Below are 7,131 nucleotides of genomic sequence, written 5' to 3' on the forward strand. Positions count from 1 at the left end.
AATTTCCGTCTCTGGAACGGACTCTGTGATTTCAGTCTCTCGAACAGACTCTGTGATTTCAGTCTCTCGAACAGACTCTGTGATTTCAGGCTCTCGAACAGACTCTGTGATTTCAGGCTCTGGAACGGATTCTGTGATTTCAGTCTCTGGAACGGACTCAGGAATTACAGTCTCTGGAACGGACCCAGGAATTACAGTCTCTGGAACAGACTCAGGAATTACAGTCTCTGGAACGGACTCTGTGATTTCAGTCTCTCGAAAAGACTCTGTGATTTCAGGCTCTGGAACAGACTCTGTGATTTCAGTCTCTGGAACGGATTCTGTGATTTCAGTCTCTGGAATGGACTCAGGAATTACAGTCTCTGGAACGGACTCAGGAATTTCAGTCTCTGGAACAGACTCAGGAATTACAGTCTCTGGAACGGACTCTGTGATTTCAGTCTCTCGAAAAGACTCTGTGATTTCAGGCTCTGGAACAGACTCTGTGATTTCAGTCTCTGGAACGGATTCTGTGATTTCAGTCTCTGGAACGGACTCAGGAATTACAGTCTCTGGAACGGACTCAGGAATTTCAGTCTCTGGAACAGACTCAGGAATTACAGTCTCTGGAACGGATTCTGTGATTTCAGTCTCTGGAACGGATTCTGTGATTTCAGTCTCTGGAACGGACTCAGGAATTACAGTCTCTGGAACAGACTCAGGAATTACAGTCTCTGGAACGGACTCTGTGGTTTCAGTCTCTGGAACGGACTCTGGGATTTCAGGCTCTGGAACAGACTCTGGGATTTCAGGCTCTGGAATGGACTCAGGAATTACAGTCTCTGGAACTGATTTTGGGATTTCACTCACTAGAAGAGACTCTGGAATTGCACTAATTGGAACAGACTTGGAAATTTCACTCTCAGGAATGAACCCAGGGATATCACTCACTGGAATGGACTCTGTGATTTCTAGGACTGCTCCCTAATAGTCCACTAAGATTTTATTAGTCGGTTAGTCGCAGAAAAAAAAAAAAACTCAACAGGAAGTGGCAAAATCACACAGGCTGTAACTGACAGATCGTTAATGGCTGGAAATCCAAACATTCGCCTATTGTTCATCGACCTCAAATATGGCTTATCACTGGAAAATATAAGTAGTAGCAACTTTACAAGTACACTCGCTCTAATGGTAACATAGATAAATGTGTGCTATTAGGTGCATATTCAAGTGTTTGTGTGAAGAGCATGCTTACTGCATGACATACAGGTGATCACTGGCATTTGACTTAAAATACTGACAAACATTTTCTTTACTTGCAAAAAGCGTCAGACTGCAGGAACAGAACACCTCTTGCAATTTTGTTTATATATATATATATATATATATATATATATATATATATATATAGAGAGAGAGAGAGAGAGAGAGAGAGAGAGAGAGAGAGAGACAGTCACACTTTAGATTAGGGTCCAATTCTCTCTCATTGCCTCAATAAGCTCATAATTACTGCTTATTAATATTTTAGTAAGGTAGTGTAGTGATCAGCAGGCAAACAGGACAGACTCCCCTGATCGCAACACGAGTCCCCTTTCATTTGCCATGATGACAAGGCAGGAAAGTGTAATTATGCATAGGAAAAAACCTTAAAGACATTGTTCTAAACATGAAATTTAAGCTACGCAAACAAACCTCATGCAAGAAAGGGGCCATAGGGTGGCCACCTCTGACAGCATCAGCCAATCAAACGTTGAATCTGAAAGCCACCAATTTGCAAATCCCTCCTTCTCAGGAAAGTTTATAAAGGTACTCTCTTACCCCTTTTCCACCAGCAAGAACCAGGTGCTGGTTCAGAGCTAGAGCTAGAGCCAGTTCGGAGTCGGTTCGACTGACGGGTCTTCTAGAACCGGTTTGCCTTTCCACAGGCTAGAGAGCCACAACAGAGCCAGATCTTACGTCACTGTGTATACATCTCATGTTGTCCAGCAACGCTAGCGCGGCAGCGCCAAACAAAAACACACCAGGCTTGTTCGAGATGGTTCGGCTTCTCGCAGACCGATCGCTGCAGGACATCAGAGCACTGCGAAAGCGATCCAAAAGCACAAGGAGTCGTATCTCTCCAAACACTCCCGGAGCTCTGATCGGTCCGCGCCGCTCCGATGCATCTCGAACAAGTCTTACATCAACAATGGCGATATTGCGTTACTATTCATGCTCATGGCTTTGTGAACACGGCGAATCAAACGCGTTCGTGCAGCTCGCCGTAAGACGATTACAATCGAGCAGCTATTAGCTCGATTAGCAGCTATTTCAAAAATGGCGGTGTTGTGGCAAAAATTCATCAAACAAACATCACTGCGTAAGGGAGACTCAGAGTCAAATTATAAAAATTAAAAGTATTTATTCTTGCAAGAAGGAGCAGTCTAATACACAGCTGTTACCCTGTGCAGAAGAGTGACACACCCCCAGACAGACTGAACCAGCTTTTATCTAAGATTCAAGGTCTTCTTCTTCAGAGCCCTCCTCCCACAGTAGTTTTCCATCCAGTGGTTTTCCATAGACAAAGAAGCCATAACACTAGTTTCGATTCGTCACTAGAGCCAACTCCTAAGCCCTCCTTCACCAAATGGCCTTCTGACATCTAGGTCAGAGGTCCTCGTTCGTCTGTTCTCTGGAGTGTCTCTCCCTTCTGCCTTCCCAGGTACATAAAAAGAATCTTCTCTCACTAACAAGTGAGAGTCACACATGTGACATTCTTTGAATCATCTATATTTTACTAAAGATCAATGAATATCATAAAACCGCCACTACACTCCTCACTTTTTATCATTATTAATCAAACATAATAATAATAATAACAACAATAATAAATGCAAGTTCAAGTCATTACATCACATCATAAAAATCAGTCTCCTTGAACCTGTGAAGAAAAAGTTTAGAATGAAGAAGCATAAGGCTGTTTTTGTGGGGAAAGTCCCCAAAATATTTTAGCAAGCACGTAAATAGGTTTACTAATGCCGGGCTCGATCACTACCGCAGTCACACTAGTAAGGAAAAAGATTATAGCACAGTAGGAAAACAAACATATAAAATTCAAATCATAAAATCCCTCAGTTTCAAAACATATCCATCGTTCTCAGAAAGAAAAGAAAACATCAACACATTTAACTGTAATCTCTACTTGAATCATCTGCATAATTTTGTTCATCCCCATCATCATTCAGATAGACATTCCAGTTTTCTCATATTCACCCATAAATAACAAAATTATCAGAATAACACATACAATCATAACTCCTGCACATTCAACATTTTCCCCATATCCATTTCCCTAACCATAATTTGTTCTTTTACTTTTAATTCAATCAGGCAGTGGTTCTACTTGATAAGCTTCAACAATAATCCCTATAATTTAAATTAATTAATGGATCTTCTCTTCCTCAAAACATTTGCCTTAAATATTTTCTAATGAATCAGTAACCAATCAAATCATTTGTCATATACCAATATCAATACTAAGCTCTATTTCAATATAATCAGATAAAATCCTCAAAATCGTCACAAAACCACATTCTTAATTCATTAGTTGGCCAACATCCTCTCGCCCCATGGACTAATGGGATGGTTGCGGCCTGTTGGTGTAGGTGAGCGGCTTGGACCCAGGTGTCACACTGATCTCCTGAGATCACAACCACACCCCCACCGGAATGAACCACTTCCTGCTTGCTGTCACCTGTGAATGGAGACTTTAAGTATTTTGTTAGTGACTGCTTGTCTTTCCCTCGTCCCTTTTGGTGTGACCTGTGGAATTTTCACCATCTGTTTACAAATTGAAACATATTATCATTAGACATTTCTTAATAAAGTCAGAGTCCTTTTCCCCTGAAAAACACATATCGTTCACAAGTCAATATTCATACATTTGGAAGCAGAATCAGTTCAGCTCGATGCAATCCATCCTGACATTCTGCAACAGGAAAATTTTAAAGTTATGCTCTGCCATTATTTCATTGGACACATTTTGCCCTGTCTCCCAATCCTGCATGCTCTCTGTAAAGCAAAACAAATTTTGAGGTTATCATCAGATAGTAAAGTACGTAGTTTCCACGGCCTTCGATGTCCTGGCGTTTCCTGTTGAAACAATCCAGACAGCAATTTTGTTAGGCAGAAGAATGGCTTCTTTCAGGGCTTTTACCCAATTACCCCTAAATAAACCATATTTGGCAATTGTTATACCATCCCCCTTTTGATGGTCGACACAACTCGATCATCAATTTAACATAACATTTAACATAGTGTCTTCAGACAAATTTCCTCCAGACATCTTTCTCTGTCTCTGAAACAAAAATATTACATTCTTCACTTGAAGCCACAATTTCATTTTCTTATCGAAGTATTTGAAGGCCAACGGCCCTCAGTCTCAGTGCGTATCCTGCTTTTTCCCTGTTGTTTTGTCTCGCGACCATTTTTAAAAGTCATCAGTAGTTTCATCTCGTCAGGTCGTGCTGTACAGACTTGGTCAATGTCAGTCAAAAAAACATTCTCCTCTTGTTTACGATAATCATATATGGCTCTCTGCATAATTTGATATTGACTTAGCCAATGTCTCACTTTGTTGTTGCCGTCAAATCTATAACATCTTCTTTTATTTCAACCCACGATCTACAACTCCACAATTCCAATTTATATAAATACCTAAACTTATCCAAAAGTAATTCAAATCCACATCATAAATGACAAAAGTAATTACTACCAGACGGAGCGTGATCTTAAAGCTCGTCCCATGTTCTCTATCATCTTCTCATCAGATTCACTCAGCATTTGCCTTCTTTAAAATTTGTCACTTGCCTTAACTCATCTGTAATGAAAAAAACACTCTCCAGAGGTTAAAGACACAATATACTCACTATTCAGGCGGAATAGCTGCCCTAAACTAACACAAGACATAAAGTGCTGTCCCCATCACACACACTTATGCTAGACACACATACAGCATGTTAACTGCTCATTTACAATGTTCGCTTTTTTATATTAACTCTAAAAGTATAATATTTAAGGTTTAAATAAGATTTAAACTTCACATCTTTCTGTAGCTTTTATATAATTTTACATCTTTGAAATTTGGCATCTAAAACCGTTTCAAATGTTCTATCTGTTCCTTATTCATTTTTTCTTTAGAAAAGTCAACTGGGTTGTTTTGGTTCATTATCATTATTTTGTTTAAACTTGCCTTACCAGGCCTGATAACAGAAAGACAAACAGAGTACCAATCCCTTCCTCCACTCAGCAGTCTCTCTTACACAAATAATCTTTTCAAACAGCCTCCTAAGACTGAAACTTAATTAATCATAGAACCCTTAATAGTTCACAAATGTTAATATACAAATGTTTAACTCAAATTAGAACCATTACAATAATCTAAAATACATTATGCTCTGAGTATTTATAAGGTTATCTTTAGTTTGAATACTTGTATAAATTCTCAATTCACCTAACCTTTGTTATCCAAACTCTACAAAAACTGTCTTAATCTATAGCCACCACCATGTCTAACCTTCAGGAGTTAAAACCATCTTATAGACATATTAGTTCAAAATCAACACATCTATAATTTTCCTTGCCCATAAGGCAACATGTTCCTGATATAAATTAATAAGTTATGTTACTCTCTCCCCAACAAATAAGGACAATCACCTCATGGTCTCAGCTGACTCTTGAAAGCACATCTCACATTAGCTCTTTATCTATAATTTCCATCAGACTTGTCACAATTGAAAACAAGCCATACAGTGAATTGCGGGGTTTTCTCTGGTGAGTGGTATAGAGGAACTTACATTCTCTCGGGTCAGACCGTCGCGATTCCTCACACAGCATCTGACCTCCCAATGCTATGCTGACCCCGGTTGGCCTCCGGTAATCAGCGCTCAACTCTCATACCTTCTCACATATGGCACCTCCATCCGGAGGTGCCCAGTGTTATTGCGTGACCTCCCTGCCTTAGGTATAGTCCCCTGGCCAGAAGGATCTGCCCCGTCGTTGGATAGGCCACTCGTACCCACTGATGACCCGCTCGCATCACACAATCAGTTTCTTCAACAGAACTCAGCTGTTTTTTTTTCTGGAGCTTAGGAAAGACACATTCAGGAGTCACCTCTATCTGGACTGCATGCCTAATAAATGTTAAGGGAGAACAGGTTAATAACAACAGTATTTAATCACTCAAATCTGTTAGACCTGTCTGAATCAACAAAATCACAGTGAACTTTATTCACATCCATCTATTCAGTGTACATCTATAGCATGGTCATAGGTCCTGTGTCATGGTGAAGGCTAAGATCAGACAAATACGTTACTGGTCCTAAAATAACAAAGTACAAAAATGTCACTTCTGTCATTCAGGTCTACATTATTATTTTAAAGACTCCTTTAAAGTCATTCAGTTTTACAATCTAAAATATTTAAGTACTAATTGCCCTCTGAATGGCAATGATTTCCTTTAACATGATTTCTTTTAACATCTGTGTCTATAATTTTCAACTGAAACACTGTGCTTTACTAAATAGCTTATTGTCATGACAGGCTAAGATAACAGCCTTCTGACATTGAATGAGACCGAGACTCTGAGGCCTTCAGGACTTGGTACACTTTTTGTCATACTAAACATTCTCTACTTTAGCTACTTTATCTTTTAATTCTAGCCCAGTTTAAGACATCTTTGCCAGCAATTACATACGTTTTCAATATAAAAATAATTTTATAGTTGTCTTTTACTCTTATAGGGAATTTCGACATTACAAATTTCCACTCATATTGAGACTGTCATACTGGCAGTTTCAGCCAAGTCCCAAAGCTTATCTTTTGAAACCAAAACATCAGCTTCTAGCTCCTTCATGGTCAACACCAAGCTGTTTGTTTAATCAGATCCCTTTCTACAAAATTGTTTTTACATTTAGCAACCCAGTGCTACTGCTTCTGCTTATTTGATATTAAATACAAATAGTTATTCTATTTCTCAATAAGGTTTCATTATAACCTCTCAATTTTAGTTGTCAGATTCTCAATTACAATCTGCAAAAAAAAAATGTTTAAGCATTTCATTAAAAGACAATCATCCTTTTAGTTACCTTTACAAATATTTTCCCTATCTGTAAT

This window comes from Phoxinus phoxinus (assembly GCF_949152265.1).
Source record: "Phoxinus phoxinus genome assembly, chromosome: 7".
NCBI lineage: Eukaryota > Metazoa > Chordata > Actinopteri > Cypriniformes > Leuciscidae > Phoxinus > Phoxinus phoxinus.